Source organism: Sturnus vulgaris, chromosome 1 (assembly GCF_052056855.1).
Source record: "Sturnus vulgaris isolate bStuVul1 chromosome 1, bStuVul1.hap1, whole genome shotgun sequence".
NCBI lineage: Eukaryota > Metazoa > Chordata > Aves > Passeriformes > Sturnidae > Sturnus > Sturnus vulgaris.
In genome coordinates, this window is record NC_142243.1 from 16,764,966 (window position 1) to 16,789,562 (window position 24,597).

General features: G+C 41.7%; 1 protein-coding gene and 1 long non-coding RNA gene across 2 annotated transcripts in view; one reads left to right on the forward strand and one right to left on the reverse strand.

Moving 5' to 3' along the window:
- MYO3A (myosin IIIA) overlaps positions 1–9,948 on the reverse strand; it is a 154,143-nt gene extending 144,195 nt beyond the window's left edge. The window contains exons 1-2 of the mRNA XM_088160348.1: positions 9,833–9,948; positions 1,865–1,996 (exon numbers count right to left, since the gene is read on the reverse strand). The gene's annotated coding sequence lies outside the window, so the exon portion shown is untranslated. The remainder of the gene's footprint in view (positions 1–1,864; positions 1,997–9,832) is intronic.
- A 10,117-nt stretch (positions 9,949–20,065) lies between these two features.
- Positions 20,066–21,555, forward strand: LOC148225090 (uncharacterized). The gene is made up of 2 exons (XR_015801818.1): positions 20,066–20,641; positions 21,264–21,555. It is a non-coding gene; the product is annotated as an uncharacterized LOC148225090 (long non-coding RNA).
- Positions 21,556–24,597: the final 3,042 nt, after the last annotated feature.

The window sequence follows — 24,597 nt, forward strand, 5'->3', positions numbered from 1 at the left end:
TGTTCACATCTTCCTTCCTCAAAGCCAGCAGTTGCCATGCAGGGCTGTAGGGCTTGGCAGAGCAGGCAGCAGGGCCATGGCAACACAAATTGCTTACCTTGTGTTTGTGGGCCCTGAAAGTTGCTCCTAAGGACACAGAAGGTTCATAAAATCAAACTGGAACTTGTGTGTGGAGATGTCACCCTACTTAATGCAGTTTTCTCTAAAAATCAATCTGAGCTGCTTGCAGACCCTTAAATTTTTCCAAATACATGCAAATTCTGTCTTAACGGTCTAGAAATCATAAATTACTTTGGCTATGCATGGTGGAAAGTGCTGAAGATTACTTAGTTAATCTTTGCAAACACTTCAATGATAAAAAGTGTAAATTAAATGTTATTAGTAGCAATAAATATACCCTTATGGTATTCATTTCAGTAGAGATACCTACACTTCAGGTAAAGCTGAGAAAGTAAAGGGAGGGAACACTGTTGGGCTAATTGCTGCCAATTGCACTCCACTGCTCTGCATTTACAGTCAGCTGAGATTTGTTTATTCATCTGTTTGTGATTTAACTCTGGGACTCCCCCAAACCCAGGCATCATCACAATAAAATTCTGATGCATTTCCCTGACAAACTTATCCTTAAATGGCTTCTTTAGCAAGAGTCAGTTCACTGATCCCAGTGACACTAAGGAGTTTCAGCCTTGCCAGCAGCTAAGTGGCACTAATGTTATACTGAATTTGGGAAGCAACTTATTTGCATGGAAGAGCTCCTTGCTCAGCTACAGTCTGTAGTCTGTGGAAATTCAGCAGCATCTACTTGATGTAGAGGCCCATGAGCTTTGTATTTTTTAAAGTCTTCACAAAAGAGCTAAAGTAGTTGCCATATACCAAGTGGTTTCACAAAGCCTTTTCTAGCGTTGGCATAATCCTGTTTATAAAAATATAAATATATTGGTATTTTGTAACCTACAAATGAACAGAAAAAAGTGAAATATCCCACATTCTCCCAAACACACAAAAAGGATTAAAGCCACCTCTTGAAATATAAATACATTACAAAAATGGGGCTACTTCTTGTTAAAACAGTCCAGAGTTATGACTTATTTCAGTGATATAATACAAAATCAACAGTCATAGCATATTTCTGGTGATGAACTATTCACTTTTTTTTGCTAGATACTTATAGTGGTATGCATTTTTCTAATTTAAATGATAATAGCTGTTAATTTAAAACTGTCTTAAACATGACTGATGCAGTTTCATATTGGCTAATAATATTCCTCCATTTGTTTCTCACCTATTTATATGCTACTGCTTGGTGTTAGTGAAGTGTGACCCTGCCAGCTGTGCCTGCAGAACTGAAGTGAGTGCACAGTAGCAGTGAAAGCCTTGCAAGCCCTTCAGCTAATTGACATTATGGTGTGTACAGGAGGATGCAGGTGGAACAGCAGAACAGCAGTTTGTTTCTTCACCAGACTTCCACTGCAAAGCATAGTCATAGCATCCTGCCAACCTGAAACGCCTTTGCCAGGAGATATTCCCTCTGCTTTAATGTGAACTTTGAAAGATTCAAATTCTTTATTGCCAAGAGGATCTTAATCTTTACCATATTTACATATTTTATTAGAATCCAAGCAATTGTCCTGGGTGGGATTATGCAATTTAACATTATTTGGATACAAGTTTTGAAAGACAAGGCATAAGAGCAACACTTTCCTCCTCCACACACCCCTCATCATTCAAAGGCCACCTTATGGGAGAAAATGTCGAGTAAAACACAATTTTTAAAACCAGTATAACACACAATTGTCTGGCTTATGTTTTGGAGTTTTTTAACCTCTTAGACACAGAGCTGGCCTTTACTTTACATTACAAATACCTGTGGATGCTGATGCTAAAGTCCAGAGGGATTATTCACTTTAGGGAGAAGCTTCTCACAGAGGCAGTCCTCAGTTCCAAGGCTGAGATGGGTCTGAGTCTGTGCCCATGTCTCAGAACTTGGTGGTAGCACCTGGAAAACAAATTTCTTTTCTTCATGCATTGCTTTGCTCAGGGTATCTATACCAACAGTGCCTCAAGGATACCCCACTGGTGAACCAGCTGGGAAATTGTCTAGTCACCTGCAGAGATAACACATTGCCTTTGCTCTTGCTGTGGTGCTCAGGGAAAGGAGCTTAATCCTCAGACTACTTCCTTTCTCCTCAAAAACTTAATGTGTTGCATGTGGCAGGGACAGCAAAGGCCAGGAGTGCAGCAAGAGGCATGTACAAACATGGCTGGGGCCCATGGAGAGGAGTTGGATGAGGCATTGGTTGGTCATGGATGGGGCAGTCTCAACAAGACAGCCCTGCAGGAATCCAGGACTGCTACACAGATGCAAAGGTGAGCAGCTGAAGCTCAGCAAACTGAGCAGTTTTGAAATCAAACCTTTGTGAAGTAGGGAGAGTAATAAGTCATGGAACAAATCTTTACATATAATAAAGTGTCCTTGCTGCCACCACTTCAAAATGTAAAATCTTGCCTTTCTTTTTAAAATATTTGGCCTGCTTCCTCCAGCTTTTGCAGGTATTATGGCTGGGTAGTTGAGATACTAATGATGGGAGGGATCCTTCTCCTTTGCACTATACAATAGCCAACACCACAGTCTCTTTCTGCCCTTACAATAGACTGGTCTGTTAGTCCTGTGACTGCTACCATTTACATCTCAAAGTACCTTCAGTTTCTCATCTAACATCATTTTCCTGACATGAGGAATGAGTAGATAACTTCTCTCTTTGTTGCCAGGAAGAGTGGCACAACTGAAGCAGTGTGCTGAGGGCCAGATTTCCACACTGCCATACTTTCCATACTGCTGGTGGCCACTTTGGGCACTCTCCAAATACCCAGGGCTGATCAAAGCACCTGAGCTGTTCCTGCAGAGCCCACCTTCTTCTCTGTTTCACCCAAAAGGGAGACACTTTGCAGGCTCCAGATTACTCTGCATGATAAGTAGTGATGATTTGCTTAAACTGCAGTCTCATGGTCAAACCACAGTGGTGATACAGACACACAGCCACTAGCATGGCACAGAAATGCCCAAGTCCAGGAGAAACCTTGACTCTGATAACAGTCAACACTGGGTCCTCAAGAAGCAGGAAAAATTGCATCTTGTGATGCCTGTGGCCCATAGAGTGGCACTTTGGTATGGACTTTGACTTAATCAGTTTTGAGATGATAGCAGGATCTGGCTAACCTCTAGGACATATGGTTTAAGTCAGTTATGTAAAAAGAAAATATTTACAACACTAGAAATGCTGAAACATATGGAATATTATTTCTAACAACCTGAAAGAAAATGTTGCTAAATAGCAGTTCTTGTCTTCTCTTTAGCAAGACTATTCTTAGTCTTCATTTGTTTTCCAAATGATATTATTATTCAGTAAATAGAATATGAAGCCAAGGAATTGAAATTGCTCAGTTCCTGGCAAACTTTATTCTCATCTTGCTCAATAATCATGATTATAATGATTTTATTCATAAGTCACATTAAGTTTTTCCCTATGGTAAAATTAAATGCAATGGGAATTGAATTATCTGTTCCCTAAATGCAAAGCTAAAAGCAATACATCTTGCTCCTACATGAAGCAACTATATTTATGCTCTGGATAGTCAATGACTGAATTAGAAATAACTATTCTGATGAGCACTGGCATTCAATTCTTCCTTTTCTTTTTGTTTCATAGCAGAAGAAAATGTCAGTCTGATAAATTAGAGCATTGATATCTCTATCTATGGAGACCCCAGAATGTCAGAAAGATTGATACTAAATTGCTGGATTCAGAGTAATCAATGCCATCTGGGAGATCAGAATCCAGAAGTCAAACATGACACTGAACAGATTGATTTGTTTCACGTTATATTATAAAACATGTGCCATCAGCTCTTTACATTTCCATCAGACTGAAGGGGACCAACTTTAGGACTAAATTTGGCGTGAGTATTTTGTTGAATTGGAGTATCCTATAAAACCAAAGGCTGGACATAATTTGCTGAGATTTTGGGTTAGTAGAAGGTAATCTCTTACAATTGGAGAGAAACTCCGAAAACCATACACCTAAAGAAAGTATCTGGGGTCTGAGGTTAGCATGCAAAATTAAAGAAGTTGCATCCTCTTGGTTGACTATTACCTAGTGAAGGTGTATTGGGATGTGCCAGGACACCTTCTGAAGGAAGCAGGATAACTGCATGAAAGTCAAATAGTCTTTTCCCATTGAAGTGAAGCAGATGATTTTTTCAGAGGAGTAGGGCAAGCAGAGCACACTCACTTGGGGCTTGACACAATCCTAAACCTGGCAAAGGAGACAGAGAACAAGAAGTAAGAAAGGCTGCAATAACTTAAATCAAAAACTTGCAGCCTTGGGAGGTGAGTGACTGATGTGTTTGCAAAAGGCATTGCAATGTTTTTATATTTGCTTGGCATTTATAAAGGGTCAGTCTTCTGGGTTTATATTTGTCACATACAGTAAACTCTGAAGATTTGAGGGAAGAAAACTTAATAATAAATCTGCTAAGGTTCCAGGAGTATAAAAGATTCTGTCATAACAGTGGCAGCATTTACCTGAGATATCAGCATTATTCTGGAGAAATGTTCTCATAAAATTTATGGTGGTGATGTTCAGCAACCCACCAAACTTAAAACTAAGTTTCATAATAGTTGAATATTGTGTATTGCTTTAATTGAGGCTATGGCATGTCCATGACACAAATCTTGGAGAACAAATGTCCCAACCAGTATTTTGGAAGCAAAATTAGTTAAATGCATGGGATCACTGAGCATAAAGAGGTTGTATTGTCCTATCCAGGTGTTGTGGTTTAACCCCAGTCAGCAACCACGCACACACAGCTGCTCATTGTCCCACCAGGGATTGGGAAATAATTGAGAGGGTAAAACCAACAAAACTTGGGGGTTGGCATAAAGACACTTTAGTAGGGAAATCAAAAGACTTGCACACAAACAGAGAAAACAAGGAATTAATCCACTTCTTCCCGTGGGCAGGCAGGTGTTCAGCCATCTCCAGAAGAGCAGGGCGCCGTCATGTGTAATGGTAACTTGGGAAGAAAAATGCCATAATTTCAAATGTACTCCTCTTCCTCCTTCTTCCTGACAGCTTGATATAGTAAGCATGATGTCATATGGTTTGGAATGTCCCTTTGGTCAGTTTGGGTCACTTGTCCTGCCTGTGTCTTCTCCCAACCTTCCATTCACCCCCAACTTCCTTGCCAGAGTGTCCATAGGAAAAGCAGAAAAAGCCTTGGCTCTGTGTAAGCCCTGCTCAGCAATAACAAAAACATCTCTCTATTATCAAATCTGTGTTCAGCACAAATCTAAAACACAGCCCTGCTGTGTGAAGAGTACCAGCTGCTGTGAAGAAAATTAACTCCACCCCATCCCAAACTGGCACACCAGGTTACCATAACACAATAATGAAAGTTTACTGGAGAGCAAAGCAATATAGCTAGACTCACTAAATTGTGTCTGCCTCACAAAGTGTATTTTCTGGTGTATGCTGAATTTTCCTAAAGTTTGCCACAGAGGTCCTTTTTAGGATTATCTTTTGACAGCTTGGAAAAATTGATGGCAATTTCCTTGGATAAATTGAGACAGAGGGACTAATTAAGGCAGCACAGGAGCACACCACCATGTCACCTGACTCTCCTATCAGTGAGCACAGTGACAAAAGCACCTCTGGCAAGGCAGATGTAGGCCAGCCCCATCTGAAATGTGTGGGGCTAGGAGGCCACACTTAATCCCATGGGGCTGAAAAGCCCAGGGTAGGCAAAAGGAATGAGGGACCAAAACCATCAGAACCACACTGGGCACTGAGCAGTCCTTCAAAAACAATAGCTTGGTTTGCTCAGACTCTGTCTTTTGAATATAAACCTAAGCAGATAATGACACCTATTTCCTTATTAATTCTCCCTCTTGTTTAAAGTACACTAGCTATCAAGGGTCCATGTTTCTCTAGTTTATGCTGAACTTATGGCCAAAGGAAGATCTGATCAGTGTTGAAACCATATTCCCCCAAATAACAGAATTAATCCTCTATCTCAACAAGAGCACCATGGAAGCAGCACATTTAAAAGAAAAACAAGGATTTGATTAACTTACTTTCATGTATTTGCATGCATGTATGTACATAGTAAGTGTAAAAGCTTATGTTTGTTTACACCTGGCATGCCTGTGGAGAACCAGATACCCCTTGCAGGAAAGAGTATGTACTCTTTTTTGCCATGAATTTACCTCCTGAACTACTGATGGAAGAACATTAAGATTTACAAAGCTATTACAACTGACATATTAAATTTCATGGGGATATGTATTTTAATTGGTAGCCATAAAAGCAGTGCAATAAAGGTTATCTTGCAACTATATTTGGAAATCACTTTCATAACATCACTTAACTCCTCTAGAAGATATCTTTAATCAAAGAAAATCTCTGCTGATATTATTACATATATTTTATCTGAAAGTGACCCTATTTTGTCTTGTTGTGACCTTATCTTATGCATGACTCAACAAGACTGGGAACTCATTTACTTCCCACAGATCCTTTTCCTTCATACATCCTGCATAGATTTTCTATCCCCAAATAGACTAAAGCAAGAATATAAACACAGGCTGTGATATACCAAAATCCCTGCTCACAAAAGGGCTGGCATGTAATGGTGTCCTCGAGCAGCTGACTACAAAATGTTAGAAAACTGTGACAGAAGGCTGATTTTTTTTCCTCCTGTTTTTGTAAAATAAAGACTTTGTGGGGAAAAATGTGTGTTGACAGAAAACGAAATAATATTGCAGTGTCGTTTGTTGTTTTCACCATTAAAAATAGAAGAAAATAAAGACTGTGCTTTTTAACTTGCAACTCTGTGTCATGTCTCTCCCCATCTGGGAGAGACATTTTGCCATCAGCACAGTCTGTCCCTCTCTGCTCAGGTGTCCACAGTCTGAATAAAGGTTTTGTGATAAATACCAATTTAAAAATCTCCCTAGGCTGTGTAAGAGCATCACCATTTCAGGGAGGCATAACAGCTTGGAGGGTGATTTGACTGGCAGTGGCTGTTCTGTTTCAGTCTGTGTTTTCCCTCCTCCCATATTAAAGCACACTCTCTGCTCAGCTGTGTGTGGCTGTGGAGAGGCTGGGGCACACAGAGCTGCAGGGCTGTCTCTAAGGGTGTCTGCAGGAGTGGCTGTGATGGTGGCTGTGGGGATGTCTACAAACATGACACCGTTTTCCTTTATTCAATGTGACAGTTCTGTATTCATTAAATAACTTATCCAGTTGTCAGCAATAAACAAGTGTGTGTTAGGAACTGTATCCGTATTGTTCATCAAAGCACAAGTGTTAGAAGCACTTTCAAAAGTGAGAAAGGTGTGAAATGAGAGCCCTGGTAATGCTCATGTTGTTTTACCTTCAGTGATCTTGCACAGCATGTGCCCCAACCCTCCTGTGCTCCAGGTCCCGGTTGTGAGACATTGGACTGTCCTAGTGACACTTAGATACAAATACTGGGCAAAAACATAATGAAGGGCTAGTGAGCAAAGTTAGGGAGCAAAAATGGACAAAGCAAACTGCAACAACTTGATAAGATCAGATAATTTCCGACCAGCATCAATAGATGTAGACATCAACACACATGGTGTGTGTATTTAGACACACAAATGCTCCTGGACAACTACTGGACAATGGATTTGTCAAAGTAGTTCAGCTGCAAGGAGGGAAGAAAGATGGCTCTGGCCTGTACATATTCATTGGTTTCAAGGTACAAAAAAGAGAATAACTGACCAGTTTTAACAGTAGAGATGATTTCAAGTGGGATTTGAGTGGTGCAGCCTAATCATAGACAGCCTAGAAATGGAATGAGCAGGGAGGTGATGTGGTCTGCTGATGACACAGAGTTATTCAGATAGAAAAAAAACAACTAGGGCTGGTTGTTAAGAGCAGCAGAAGAACCTGAATGTGATAGGGGACTGGGCAAAAAAAGTAGGAAATTAGGTCGAATTCAGATAAATATAAAGCACAATGCAAACTTGTTTGACCTGACAAGCAAAAACTTGAGCTGTAAGTATCATATTAAAATAGCAAGCTCAAAGTTCAGCAGTCAAAGAAATGCACCAAACATGAGGAATTACAAGAAAGGAACAGAGAACAAACCACTGAACATGGTTGTGCCCTGGTAGCAATGCATGATGTATTTGAATTTCACTTGTTTAGGTAGTTCTGGTCCACAGATTTCTGCCTACAGGGGACATAATGGAACTGAAAGAAATTTAAAGGAAGGGAAATAGAATGATTATGGATATAATGCAATTTCCATTAATTACACTAGAATGCATTTGCTTAACAATAAAGGAAAGATTTACTTTCTAAAAGCACAAGTGTCCTGGACAAGGTGAACATAACAGTGAGGAAAGACTAGATGGACTTCAGATGAAAAATTCATAGGCCCAAAGCAAATCAAATAAGGGCTTTTTTTGCCCCATGATGTAGAGTAAAACTGCTATTCCTTGCTGCAGAATTATGCCTTCTAAGTGTCGTTTCCACAGGACCAATGAGACAAATTCCACGAAGAAAAATCCACTGACAAAAATGAAATGTATATTTATTTCTCTCTCAGAAAGTTTCAGAGGTGTAATTTTTCAGAGGCTGGAATGGTAGAGCTGGAAGGTTTTATTCCAAGCTTGCCCTGTGCTATTACTGCTCTCTAGCTGCTGGGTACTGCTCAGGGCAAGGCCCTGGGCTGCCTGTGGTTGTGATCTGGCCACTACTACCACTCTTGTCAGAAAAGTGTTGAACAATAAATACACTTTCCCACATTTTACAGTAAAATTATTTAAATACAAATATAAGAAAAGAATTGAAAAAGTAGTTAAGTGGCAAATTTCTTACCATGCAGTAGTGGATCCTGTGGTATTGCTGTCCCACTAGGGTCTGTCTGGGACACACATACCTTTATGTTTTGTCCACCTATGGTAGGCTTGAACATTTTAACCAATGATCAGACTGACCAAGCAGGGACTTTCTGTGAAGTTAACCTGCAGTGTTCAGCCTGACAAAGAGGTCAAAACTGGTAATTTTATAACTGACCCAGCTCTGCAGCTCTACCCTGCCAGCACAGAACTGATTAGAACCTGGAGGACCATCATGCTCATATTAATTTACCAGCTAGGATAAATGAGAAATTTTTGCTTATATAAGATAAGCAAATTAATAATTTCTGGCCTTTATGCTACTGTTTGCAGAAAGTGCACTGGGGCTTTTTTATTCTTCTGTTATTTCTTAGGATTAATTCAGATTAATCTGAAAGCTCCTGAAACCTTTACACATTATTACAGAGATCATGCCAGTTCATCAGCAACTTTAGTCACAAGTTTTTTGAGTGCATAACAAGTATATATCCTTCCCCTACCCCCTCTGAGAGCTGTACTTCCAGTGAATTAAACACACAGAGGCTGAAAAAGTCAGAAAGGGAGACATGAGGAAAAGAAAATAAACAAAATTGAACGCCTTCTCAGGGCCAGACAACCTTGGTGAAAACACATCTGACTCAGAAGAGGAACCTGGAAAAATCCATTGTGCAGAAAGATACAAAGCATTGTGACACACCAGTTGGGGGGAAAAGTGTGTGGATTAGATATGGAGAAACAGCCTCTCCTGAGGCTGATGTTTTTACTCATCTTCTGGAACCTCATACTGCGTGGTATATTTAGTATATATGTTTTCTCACAGTTCTCTGTTCAAAAATCCTGTAAAAACACATCCTACTAAATTCTGGTGTTCTTTTCCAGAAAATAATTATATCCACTTACAGTTGTTTTCATGGTGTATGTCTTCTTTAAAGGTTTGCTCTTGACTAAAGCTTCCTTCTTCAAAAAGCAGACATTGAGAAAACAGCACTGCCAGGAAATCCTAATCAAGAGTTAGAACAGCCTGTTGCTATGGAAATAGCCATGGCATCCAATATGACTTCTGCTGTGCTAAAAATAGGTTGAAAATACAGGGAAGTCTGGCCTGAGTAAAATAAAACAACAGAGTAAGCAAATTGAGTGAATTACATCAACGAATACATTAATGGTGGAAATTTAGCCTTTATTAATTATGCTTTCGTTGGCTCATTTTTGCCTGCAGGCAGAGGAACTGCCTCCCACCAGGCAGGGTGAGTGCAACAAAGAAGAATTACTTGCCCCTAAGTACCCCAAATGAGTTCACTATTTTACAGAGTATATGTTTAGTTGGAGTGGCTGTATCTGCTCTCAGTCAGCAGTGCTGACACTAAGGGTTGAGAAATCATTACTTAAGTCTGCAAAAAATAATGTAGTTTTTGGAGAGCAAAGGCTCCCTTCTCTGGGGGACTGTGTGAATGGAGACTGCAGTCAGGGCTACTGATTATTCTCATGGATTGGCAGGGCTCCATAAGGTCTCAGCCCCACAGAAAGCCTGTAGCAGTTTATTCTACATCCCAAATTAAACCAGGTGCACTGTACAGGTATCATTTCTGTCCCATCCAACTCCAAGATATGGTAGTCTGTATCTCCAGCTCACCCATCTGACAACCCTCTTGTGTCAGTTCTGTCCTTTCAGCTCCATCACATCCCATCCACTGACTTAATTTTGACCTTCTAATATTCAACAGCTATGCCACTTAAATTGATGCAAAAGCATCATTGTGCAAAGAAAAAATTGACCACAAGTTCAGGAGTAGCAGGGTCTGATCCTGAGTCTATTACAACATCAGTTCTTGAGACTCTTGAGCCCTTCTTTTGTTTAGTTTGATCCCTGGTTAAAAGATTACTGAAGCTGAAGATACAAATTGTCATTTGTATTTCTCATTGGAGAGTTAATGTCCTTGGAGGTGAACCAGGATGATTTGCGCCTCCTTCTGGTCCTGGCTCTGGATATTTTCTGCTCCAGGTAGATCTCGTCACTTTGACAATGCTCAAGAATGTGGAGTCAACTTAAAGATGAAAATTCGGATTACAGAACAGGAGCTGGGTGGCTTGTGCCAAGCATGATGTACAGCACCTCCATTTGGGGGCTGTTCATGGAGATTGTGGGTGCAATGGTGACTGAATTCTTTACAGCAGTGGCTTTACAGCACTTCCACGTGCTGAGCAGGATTGCCTTGCACATGTATAGTGCAACTGCATGTACAAAGTGCAAATGCTGCTTTTCTGTGTCCTCTGCACCTTAATATCTGATTTTAGACCTGAGCAATCACCTGGCTGCTGCAAAACCTTCCTGCAAAACTGTATGCTTTTGGGGAAGAATGTGATATTTGATATACAACATGGAAAAACACATATTATATGGTGTGCCTAAACTTCGTGTTGGCAGGTGGATCTTGGAAGTCTTTGGACTGTGTATTATGAATCAAAATCTTAATATCCAGCTGATCCGATGCAGCTCCTTCTAAGCCAACTTCTGCCAGTGATGACTACAGTGAAAATACTCTTAAAAACTAGAAAAAAATTGACTAGTTGTTTCAACTGAAATTTTCACCTTTTAATTTAACTTGATATGGCCTCAGGATCAAAAAAAGAAACAGGAAGAGTTAAGTCCGATGTTGGTAGAAGGACATGCTCTAAAAGCCTGATTATCCAGATGGAACAGATAAATCTGTTACTCTTTCTCTAAATATCAACACTGCATAATTAGCAGCTGCTAAAATAATGCAAGCCAATTGAAGAAAAACATGGTATACTCTACATTCATTTATTAAATACCTTATGTTTCCAAACAGAGCTTTTCATATTTGCTGCAAAACTCTGTAGCTTCATGCTTTACACAACTGAGCAAAGATGACAGCACTGAAATGAGCTATTACTATTTCCATCAGGAAGATATGGGGAGCTAGTCTGGGTCTTTGAGGCAAAAATATATATATATTCATCAAATAGAAAAGCTTTAAAAAGCAGCACTATCTAAGATATCAGCATCCCGTCTCCCTTGGAGACAGCTAAACCCCATATTTATCTAAATTATCTTGGTAATATGACAGAGTGATTGCTCACTAATGGTCAGTAACAGTTTTCTTTGTCATTTTCCTAGTCATTACCTCCTCAGAATGAACTCCAGAATAAACTGCTGATGCATCGTGACTAGAATATAAAGCTTATCATCACAACAGAAACCATTTCTATTAAATTCACAAACCTGTACATTGGACTTCTGACATTTTCATTTACAAAAAAATAATACTCCTCTATTGCAAACTCTAGAGTTGAGATCTAGATGAGCTTACAGATAACTTATTCTTAAAGGAGAAGAAAAGTAATATTTATTTTGCACAGCTGTCTTCTATTTTCTTTATTTTCTCCTCACAGCTATTAATGCACAGGAGCCACATTCTCTGCAAAGAGCACAGCTCAAACCAGCCTAGTTTTGTAGGTACTGTATTTCCCAGCCTGTTCAGCTGCATTTTTTAATTTCGATGTTTAAATCTATTTGCCCTTTTTCGGGAGCTGGAAAGAATCACTGATTACACAGTCTGCCTGAATCTCATTTTCCCTGCTGAGTCTGAGAAAAACCCTCACAGAAGGCTTGTGCACGTGGCAGCTGCTTGACTCCTTCCTCTCCTCTCAAAGACTGGAAATTTTCAGTGTTGACATCCATTGTCTTTATTTCAGATTAAATGGAGCTGATTTTTTGAGCTGCCAAGATGGAGGAGACAAAAAACTCAATCAGAAGGAGCCGAAGTGCAGCCATATGAAGCTGCCTGACTTTGACATAGTGCATCAGCCTAGAAAAACAGCACTAGGGTGACCATAAAGGTGACCATCTTCCCCAATGTTAAAACAAATGGATGTGTACTGACCCTTCAGGGAGTCCTAAAGGCCAAAATGCTGGGGAAATGCTGTGGAGCTTCTTTCTGCACTGCACAGTCTGATTTTCTTTTCTACAAGTGGCAATCCTGTCTGTTTGGTGAGCAAATGGTCACTGGTAACGTGGGCAGCCAGAGAATGACAGTGGTACTTCCTCCTATGAGCTGTCAAATACTCTTCTGACATTGCAAAAAATTTTGCACAAATAAGCTATACATATGAAAAGCTATCAGTACTATTTTAAGCTCTGCTGTAATTAGGAGAGAGGAGAGAACACACTCTGACTCCTAAAGAAGTGGGACCCACCTGGAAAATCTGATATTTTTAAATCATTAGAGCACAAGGAATCAAAGAGATCAAATGTTTCTTTCTCTTACAACAGGCTAAGAAGTAAAGAAAATTCCATTTATCTTTACTAACCTAGCTTGACCATGGAGTTCAGGTCAGGACCATGGAGGTCAGCTTGACCATGAGCTCAGGTCAGATCACTGGAGTTCGTGACCATGGAGTTCAGGTCATGTCCTCAGTTTAGCTAATCCACAGGTGCACAGTTTGCAAAAGAACAAGAGAGCACAGAGCTTCCTGAGCTGCCTTTCGTAGCTGACCCCCAAGAATAGGCAGTGGTTACTTTAATGCACCCAAGTTTTTCCAAAAAGTGCCATCTGGTAACATGACGAAAGCTCCTAACCCCTGAGTACTGGAGCAGAGCTCAGGGAGGAGCAGCCCCGAGCTGGGCTTCTCTGCTGAGCCACATCCTGGGGCTGTGCAATGCTCCCCTCGCCAGGGTTTGGGCTTGCTTAAGACAGTGGATGATGCAAAACACTTACTGCCAGCAGCTTCCAGGCACAACTTCCCAGGAAACACAGATGTATTCTTTCTTTTTTTAAGGGAGGGGAAACACATGGATCTGAAGTCTGACCATGATTTTGAAGGGTTTTGCAGTCTGGGTTGCTTCATTCGTATTGCCTGTCCTGGAGCCCAGTGGTGAAGATTTACATATTTCTGTCTATGTGCAAAGAGTAGATCTCCTTGGTAGGCAATGTATTTACCTGAAAGGACAATGAAGGACTGGCACAGAAAGGAAACATTTTTCCCTGCCAAAGTGTTGGTGCATGTCTATTCAACTTCTGCTTTCTTATTTTCTAAAAGCCATCTACCATCTGAGTGTAATCAGTCTCCTTGAGGGCTAAGAAACAAAAGGGTGAATCTGTTTCACGTGCTGAATGGGCCATGAGGATAGGACTAGGAAGTTGTCTTGAGCCTTATGTGTCCTGCCCCCATGGAGTGAGGGTGTTTTGCCTTCAGCATCTACAGGAAGAATTCCCACTACATCCATGGATTAGCATGAACTTACTTGTTATCCATTATTCTGAAACTAGATTAATTTTCTAGATATAGATTGAGAAACAACAGGAACCTGAGGATATAAGACCCAACAGGCTGAGCTGGACAAAGCTCAAGTGAGCTCATTACCATATCTCCAATGCCCAGCACTGTATGAGTATCCACATTTGGTGTTTTGTGGCAGCAACTGATTCCACAGTTTCATTATGGATTCTGTAGCAAATTACTTCATCTTTTGAGACTTGCTGGAAATGTCATTTAACATCCTTTAGTTGCTGCTGGTGAGAAACAGTCACTACCTTTTCACCTTCTCTATATGTCTCTTTCCCAAGTCAGGAGTTTTAATCTGATCTTATATGGAACATATTCCCACAGACAAGATTTGAATGTTAAATTACTAATTTGCAAATCAAGTAACTTAATGAAATATTTTTAAATAAAGCTAATATGCTTCAGAAGAATACCTATTTGAACATGGAGATCAGATCGCACTGAGATAGGTAAGATTATTTTCACTGTTCAATTCTTTGCTCTTGGGACAAATTAAAGTACTCAAATATTTGAAAATATATATTGCAATAAAGAAGCAGTAAAAATATCAGCAGGAACTACCTAAGTATGTGTGGGAGGAAAGGGAGTAGGAGTTTAACCTAGCATAGAAAATTCCCTCCCCAAAATAATTTGAATGCAAGAAGAAATTAATCTATTCTATTTATTTCCCATTATAATGAGTTATTTTTGCTTCAGGCTGCCAATCATTTCTGCTGATGAAGACTCCAAACCTTCAAATATCTTGCATCATGCTATGTTGCATGAGCTGAAATAAAATAGAGGGTTAAGAATAGATACTGAAAATTTTTGCTAAATTTATCAACTAGAAAACCGGCAAGGGCTAATTTATAAGAAAATAATTTTATTCTCCAAGATGATTTAGTCTATTTTTCACAACTGTGTCTAAGTAATTAGCAGGGTATGTAAGCAAAATAGCTCTTTTCAAAATGTGCAGTAGATCTGCAGACAGATGTTTTGGTCCTTAAGGAGAATTTAATCCACGTTTGCACAACCCTGAACCCAAGTTTTCAGGTGGCCTTGCCTGAGGGGAAAAACAAGGTAGAGGAAATAGGAACACATGAAAGAAATGCCACTACCCCAACATGGTGAAAGGAGAAGTCTCATAAGAAACCAGCCCCATGCCTGGCATATGCCCTGCTGGTGACACCAGAGTGCCAAAGGGGATTATAACCCAGGAGTGAAGACTGGGGGCACCTCAGGGCATCCCCTTTGTCAGTGAGAGCACACAGTAATCACTGCTGATCACATGTGGGGTGCTTCCTTTACCAGCAAGGCCTCTGAAGTGGACAAAATATATCCTAACTTTCATTATTATTATTATTATTATTATTATTATTGTTGACTGAATTTTTAGGAAAATAAGAAGTTTTGTTGTTTTGAAAATGCATGGGAGGACTGTTTGACCTTAAATGACGTGCACAATTCCCTAATCTTCTCAGAAGCAGCCTCGTCACGCCACACGAACCATTTAGAGGAACTCCAGGCCACTCTAGAATCAGGGGGCATATGATTAGCATTAAACCAAAAAGCATTTTAATCCTGCTGCAAGATTAAAAGGGTGCTGAAAAACAAAGTGGTGTTCCCGTTTCCCTCTGAACAAAATATTTCATTTTGTAACTGCAGGAAGCTCTAGAGAAGAAACACCTGCACATTGAGGTGGATGAGCATGTGGCTGGAGGGTTTGTCAGCTTTTATCCATCCAGCTATTAACTCCAGGGCAGTTGCTCCAAATCTGCATCAGTATCACTGGAAACAGCCCCTGGTCTCCAGCCATCAGACCTTGCTCAGTTCTCAAATGGCTTATCTGTAGCTCCCTAATAGAGAGGCTTACAAATAAGTGGCTCAGCTTGGTAAAAGCCACTTTATAAGCTGCCTGCTACAATACAAAGCTTCCTTCTTTGATTAAAAGGTCCTAAATTATGGGAAGACAGCAGTGATACACCTTCCTGACACACCTTCCTGACACTTATTGAGAGCAAACAGATTTATGAAAGCAGACAATCTAATAAAAATGTATAAATTGAATCAAAACCTTTTTGGTGGAGCTAAAAAGTATGCTTTTCAATATTTGTAAATGATAAACTGCTTCCTGAACTTAGAGACAGAAATGGAACACTTTAAAAAATCTCTCCCTACTTGAAAACTGTGTACATGGGGCTGACATTATTCTATTCAATTATAACACCTGGCTGACCATCAACATCCTGGGCTATCTCTTAGTGCAATGGGATCAGAAGTGCTCTGAAGGTGACTATTTCTTTACTCAGGACTGAATGATCCACGGTTATCAGGCTTCTATTCTTTACAATGCACAAAAATACCTGAATCTCCTAAATCCAGGCCATAGGCTGAAAATATAAAGAGGCTTTACTGCCATGTTGCCATTCCTTTGTTATATGTTGAATTTGGTCTTGAACCAAGACTGGATAGGGATTTGCCCTTACTATCCATCAGTTTGTTCAGTATCTACAATACATGCCATGATAAGAAACAAAATCCAAAAATGGGTGCTGTGCTAAGATGGAGCACCTGGAGCACCTATATTTATTTTCTTATCCATTTTCCATTGTTTGTAGCAAATTTCCACTCCAGCTAGTGGAAATTACAGTATATTTATGGAAGATGATTAAAAATCTTGAGAGAGAGGAGACAAAAATCAAAGAGAAACTTGCAGATTCAGCATTTTTATTACAATATAATATTATCAGAGTGTATATTTTCTTTTGAAGACATTGCATTAACATGTCACTTGCTTTGGATTCTTGGATTTAAGAAAAAAGGTCTTAACCAGCGCTTGATGGAAAATGTGCTGCAGGAGTGCCTGGTGCTATGGAAACAGAGCTGCATGCCCGTGTGAGCTGCACTGAAGCAGGAACCATCAAACACCAGCTTTGCTCCCATCGAGTTCCACTGGAAGAGCCACCGTCATTTCAAGCATCATGAAATCACACCTTATGTTTCTGTGTCAATGCAGGACAGTCTTTCTCCAGATAATTTCCCTTCAATGTAAGATTTTCAAGGGAGCATGCATCCAAATGATGTCAGTTAAAACTGAAAATTTCTTTGAAAATTACCTCTTTTGCTCAGGGTTGAACACCCAGATACCTACTTCTGCATCTTAGATTTCCTCATGGTTTTATTACCCTATCTTGCAAGTTGTCCATGAAATTCAAGGAACTAAATGTATATGCCAAAGATCTGCAAACAGTAGACCTACTTTGCCCTGTATTTACCAAGGGGCCAGTGGCCTCGCAAGTCTGCATTTTTGAGGTCTGATTTCAAGCACCATAGTAAATGTATGCAGGAAGATGGAAATTCCTTCATATTAAACTTCAATGACCACTAGTCATTTCTGAAAATGAAGCTGCTGACTGTGTGCATACAAGTGCTGGTGGGATCAGGATCCAGTGGTGATTGAAAACAGGTATCTTTTAAACAGCACCCAAATCCCTAAGGAGATTGCCTGACCTGAACTATAAACCTCTGAAGTTATTTCTTAAATTGCACTTCCTTTCAGACTCTTGGATAGTTTCATTGATAACAAACAAACAGACTAAAGTTGCTAATTTTAAATTGGTTGCAAATGCAGCAGTAAAACTAATTATGCCTAATGTCGTAACTTGGTAAATTGGTCACAGCAGAGAAGGGAAGGATATCTGGCAGCTCTGTATTTCTAGGGTATGTGTGAGATACACTTATCTTCACTTCAGGAGTTTAATCTGTCTGCTGTGTCCCCAGAACATTAGGGCGGGGATTGTTGGCTCTCCCAGCTCCTGAATCCCATGGAGAAAGGTGTTGTAGGTAAAGACCTATCCCAGCCCATGTGAGAGCCTCACTCCCTGCACTGACAGCCTGGGGAGGCCTGAGGGACCATGGTGCAGCCCAAAGAAGGCTGCAGAGGAGACAGCTGAGGTCCTGCTCCCAGCCTGGCGTGCTTCTCCTTCATTCACAGGACCACGGAGTCTGGGAAGCTGAGACCAGAGGTCCAGCAGAGGTGAGGAGGGGATAAAACACAGCTATAACACACCTTGTTAAAGAGGAACAGCCTCATGGTTTTAAAATTGTTTTAGAGTAAGCCTGCTTTCATCTTTTACCAGACAAGACAATAGTGCTCATTTTTCCCCTTTTAAAGAAGAAAAATGGAGACTGCAAATAACACTGTGGCCCTTAAAAAAATGGAGGCACAAACACTGAACAGATGTACTGAACAGCACTTCAGTAAAGACCTCCAGGTACATGAATACCAGACCCAGTGTGATGTCTATAAAGAGAGTTAAGAAACAGGATTCATCTCTCTCTGCGAGATTCTTTTTCTGCGAGATTTTTCTCTGCGAGAGTTGCTTCAGAAGGAAATTACTTTCTTTTTGTTTGCAAAATGCTCCTCAGAAAGTTGTGCCCAGAGCTGCATATAGCTCAGGGTGTTATGGCAGCAGTTTCCTCACAAGTGAGGCATCACTTGAGAGCAAGAGTTTACACGTTTAATATGCAATGCAGAGGTGCAGAACAACAATAGGATATTGCTTGTGCAACTTCCTTCAAGTGTTTTTGAATGTTATTAGATCCTGGTGGGACTTGTAATTTGATAAAAGTTAAGCAAGTGCATGGATTATAGCAAGAGGTGGGCCAATGTCATGATAAGAATATTACAGGACATCTTAAAGATATTTATAATGACTTTCACCCTGCCCATGTTTACCACAAGGTGCTACCCTTGCTGTCCTCTTATCTGTCTCTAGTTTCCTCCTGCAGAGCTCAGCAGCCATTGCTCTCCTGCCTCTGAGGAGTGGAAACCCAGAGCAGTCATTGTGGGCAGCAGCACGGAGCCACCTCAAAAAATCACTTAGAGATGGAGCAGCTGCAAGCAAGCTCCCATCAGTCAAATCTGTGTGTGATGTGCAGGTCCGAAAATAACCCTGCACAGTCTGTGAGAGGTGAGAGCCCATTACAGCCTCCACCTTGCCTTTGCTCAGTGTGTCCTCACAAAACAGAGCAGTGCAGCTGAGGGGGATCGCTGGGGCTGAGCAGGGTGAGCCTGCCTCTGCCCCCACGAGGAAAACAAGCAGCCACTGAAAAATGAAGGCAGAGCCGTATGCGTGATGGTGTGGTGGTTCAGTGCAAATAGCTGTCCAGGCAGCAGCCTAAGACAAATCAATACCTGTAATAAGGCTCATCATGCTCCAATAGCCGCTGCAATCTGCCTAGGAAGACTCATGCTGGATGAAGGGGAAATGTGTGTTCCTGAGGGAAAAGGCACTTAAGAGTAAATTCTCATTAAGTGAAAATTATTTGCTGATGAAAGATTTAGCCAGTTGGCAACTGGACAAAAGATGGGTGTACAGCAGGGAAAGAGCACATCATGTTTTCTAATAGATTCAGCTGAGGTTTGTGTTCGTGATGTTCAATGTAAGCGGCACTAAAAACTGCAGCTTTGCTTCCAAGCATAGCTACTTTTTAATTCCTTTTTAAGAATTTCCCTAATATTTCTACGGAAGAAAGCCAAGACAAATCTATTGGAAAATAGCTGGAAAGACTATTTTTATATCTTTAATTACAGATTATAAAGGAATACACTTCTGAGAAAAAAATTGTGCTCATATTATAATTTTTATGGGTTTTTTTTTAATTTATGGGTTTTTTTTCCAAAATGTGTGGTTAGGCTGTTAGAGATAAGAGCATTTATGATTTTCCATATAGATCTGATGAAACAGCTTCTTCATTTACATTTCAAAGAAGGAATTGGATCAGTGAATTGTGCAATAAAAGAAAATAAGACAGAAGAATAAGAAAGAAATTAAAGTGAGAGAAGCATCATACAGCTACAAATACCTCCTGGAGTTCCCCTAGAAAGAAGAGCGTTCACAGCTCACTGTAGCTTCATGCCTGGCAAACAAATTTTGACCATTTTACTCTGGGAACAAGAGCATGCATTATGGTTCAGGGATGAGGGGGAGGATTTCAGATGCTTTTGTTACTGAATATTGGCTTCACACCACTCGTTAATGGCTCTTTAGATGTGCCCCGGCAAATAACTCTTCCTCGACAAACCGAGGAGTGGTACAGCCGTGCAGACAGAGCCTGGCTCCCATCAGTGTCCATGGGAAGCTGGAGCTGATGTCCCTCGGGATGTCTCTGGCACTGTGCTCCTGCACCCGGCACGGAGATGCCGGGGATGCTGGCGCAGGGGAAAGATTTGCACTCCGACCACTCGCTCTGGCCACAAGTAAATAAGTGAATCCCAGGCGGGGGAGGGTGTCTGCCTCCCTCGCCCTGCCTCCTGCCACCTGATCTCCCAGCCATCCACTCCTTCCCTCTGCTTCCCAGCCTGCAGCAGGGAGAGCCAGCCAGCCCCAGCTGGAAAGGGAACAGCGTGGCCGAGACAGAGTGAGTACAGTGATTTAAACGGAGAGAGTTGGACAGTTGTCAATGGAAAGGAAATTAGTTGGAATCTAGATCTAACTAAAAGAAACTACCCAGATTACTGATGCTGTAAATTGGATTAAAATTAAATCCTACGGGAAAATCGATGGAAAGAGATAAGCAGGCAAGTCAAAATGACAGCAGAAAGAGGCAGTCGCTCCCTGAGAGCTTATTCAAGAGAATCAGTCAGAAGTAGAAAAGGAAATTTAATTGAGCCAATCCAAATCTAAATGGTAGAAAAATAAGGGGAATTTGGAAGATATTAGAGAGAAAGCCCAAGGAAAATATTTTTAAGAAGGTTATAAATCAGTACACACAACAGAAAATGATAGGAAAAATAAAGAAAGGAAAATAGCAATTTTAATTATGTCTTAAAGTAAATGAAATTAAGTGCCTGGGAGTAGGTTTTTTATAGGATGCATTTGTTTACATGGAAGTAGACTTTAATTGACATGAAGATGTTGTTTTTCTGAAAACTGTCTGCTTTTTTTTTTCCTGTATGTGCTGTTACAAAGCCTCTGAAATGCATGTGTTCTCACTCCACGTTCTGGAAATCACTGGTTTTTTTCTCTCTTTTCCTTTACAGGTTCATCCCTTACAGAGGAGCTGCCCAAGGCTGTGGGCAGTTGGAGCTGCCTGTGTCCTGCCAGCCTCCCACGAGGGGCAGGGCACAGAGAGCCTGTCCCAGGGTGAAAAGCTTTACCTTTCCTTGGCTATACCTACAGTACCACTGGATGTCACTGTTGTTTCATAAAAGACAACAATCTTACTGTGATCTTTTTGACAGATAATGTTTAGTACATAAATATATACAAGTATTTATACTCTCTTTCACACGATTTTCTGCACAAGGATTGAAATTATAGAAAGTCTGTGCAGCCTCCTGGCTCTCACTCACATTTTTGATGACCATTTTTATAGAGACTGTGTTTATGGGTCCTTTTGTGACACTCCAAGAGGCATCTCTTCCAGAAAGGATTTCTTTCTGCTGTGGTAGATATAGAGTTTGGCAGAGCTGCCACAATAGATTTCAGTTGTTTTGGGGTTTCTTTTCTTCTATTGTTTTACTTCCAGGGAATTACTTCAACTCACCTCAGCTGTACTGATTGCTGCAGTGTTGGGGCAGAGGGGTGAGCTGCCTGTGGAGCGGCAGCATCTGGTGCTGTCAGTGTGGAGCCCAGAGAGCTGGGCACTGCCAGGGCAGTGCTGCCCATAAATCAAGATTACCCTGGAAGTGTCTGCTTCCCTCCACTGTTACAGAGTGACCAGAGACTGACCCTAAATCTCCTGTACCTCCTGTACTGAGAGCCAGTGAGAACTCAGATCCTATTCCTTGCAGAGGAAAAAGCTCTTTTCTCTCCCTCATTGGTTGCCTGGGGTTGTATTTAGCTGGCCAAATGAAGACAAATAACTCTCTTTAACGTCAGTGAAGAGGAACAGGCAATTCCAGGAAAGTGATTCATCCCATCTGAAAGAGCACTTGTAACAGACAGGTGAGGTAGGTGAAGGCTTTTAGGCGTCTATTTCTGCCAAGTAACACTGCAGAAACCTTCAGTGACCAGTCACATAAGAAGATTCCTACCCATTTTTCCTGGTATAGGCATTTCTACAGCATGTTTTTTGTGAACCAGTATGCAGACATTTTCTACATATACTCCACTCCATTATTAATTATCTTTGAGGCAACCTTCTACATATTTCCCTAATCCTGAACATGCCAGAAAAGGCACATGATGCCCAGGGACTCGCCCCAAACTGCCCATCAGGAGCCCTGCTAGCTCCATCCAGGGACTGAGAATGAATCAAGAGAGCCCTCAATAGCCCTGCTGAAACACTCCAGGAGCTGACCCAACAATTTGGCAGCATGAATAGGACACTGCTGTTCCCAGCAAAGCTTCTGGTGCCATTTCATAATCAGTGCTGCAGCTTAGGGGGGGGAAAAAAAATAAAATTCTGTGGATGGCAGCTACATAGACTTCCATTTCAGTCCCCATCTCCCAGAGGTTTATCTGGTACACTGAGGACAACAAAACTGTTGTTACGTATGACAGGACATGAAATGCAATGCTGAGAAAGTGGTCCCCTATTTGCATGAAAATAGTTCAGCTCTGTAAACTGTTCTCCCTCTCACACCCATTCCAAGCAACAGTGTTATCGACTTCTTTAAGACATCATCGACCTTCCCCAGTATGACTGGTCCATGCAATGAGATAGCAGCTGTGGACTTCTGTATAGAAGTGGAGTATGAGAGTCCTGCTCCTCTTAAGGAGCTCTTAAGAGGCAAGTCTGAATAGGGTAAATAAGGAGAATAAGAAATTTCTGAAGTTGCCTGTATCACTTAATGGGAGAAAATGAAAAGAAGATACAAAGATTGAGAATAAATGCCTAATTATTCCAGAGAAGAGTTAACATATTTGGGGCTAAAGGTCATGAATGCAGACTGGCCTCAGAGATTTGCCAATTTTAATTAAAAATTATGCTAAAACAACAAGGAGCACACATTATTATGTGTGCTGTGCAAATTGAACAGGAGACTCTTAAGTCCTGGCAGTTTCTAGCAGCACTCTTTTAATTTCGTATCCATAAATAAAGGAGTGTGGAAAGACTGCTGTCATTTAATATAGTACAGCAAAATGTCTGAATCATGCAAAGCTAGTTTCAGGGAATCGAAATGATAAGACATTTCTAAAAATAAGGCTTTATAGAGTAACTGCTCAGAGTGGGGCTCCCCCGGGGCGTGATAGGCAATTGCTCCATTTCTGCACGGCACAAACCTCCGTCACCACCTGCATCTTTGGCCTGCTGCTACCTACAGGGACAAAGGCAGGAAATTTGTCTCCCCAGTGGGTGCACACGCACGCTAGCTGCGTCTTCTAGGTCTTACCTTGATGGCCACCAGGAGGTTTGTACCTGCCAGGCAGCCTCGGGCTGGCACTCCCGGGAGGTGCGCAGTGCCCCGGGGCTGCAGCCCGTGTTCCCCACAGCCGGGCTTCCAGCGCGCCCTGCTCGCCATCGGGGCTACCGCGGAGCCGAGGCTGCTGCGCTGCCTGCCCGGCCACATCCCGCCTACCCGACAGCAGAGCTGCAATCACATAAGACAATGAATAAGACAATGAAGCATTTATATCAAGTGTATGAAATGAAGCAGCCTGCAGAGTGCCCAGAGAGACGTGCGAGGTGTGGGGCAGGGTGAGATTCCAGCCTGCTGCCTCCTTCAGTGCTGCGGTGGTTGGTGATGTCCCATGGGTGGTGCAGGGAGCTGAGTAACATCCCTCTACCCTCACTTCCTCCCCAGCTCCGGGGCTCTCCAGGACAACACTAAAAATACCGGGTTTTCTATATTTGTCATTGTACGAATTTTCCCCTAATTTGGTGCTATTATTCCCGTCACTCAAAATCTGACTGATGATTTACAGAAGATGGGACAAGCCTGATCCTTCTCTCAGGTGCTTGCTTCCCGAGCTGTTTCATGGTACACGTTCCCGTGGCAGCCGTGCAGATCTAATCTGCTTCCCGCTGGTGGCCGGGCACTTGGAGATGGTCACGGGCTGCGAGCCGCTGTTCGTGCACGCTGCACAGCCCAGGGAGGCTGGGAGCAGACACGGCACCGTGGCTGAGCCCTGCGCGGGGACTCAGCCGAAGCGGGAGCTCCTCCTCGCGGCCCCGAATGGGGAGCCCCATTCCCGCTGGGAGCGCTTCTAGGCGGGGAAGCGGCACCCCGGGAGCGGCAAGCTGACAGCACCGCTGTGCAGCATCCTTTTAGAAAGCTTTTTGCATTTGCTGTTATCTCCACGAGTCATATGTATGCAAATTAAACACGGCTGGTAGCCGCTAAATAGGTATTTCTTGCCAAAGATATCTGCTCTCTGGGGTGTCCACCCTCTCGCGTTCGCAAACTGCATCAAATGCCGCATAAGACA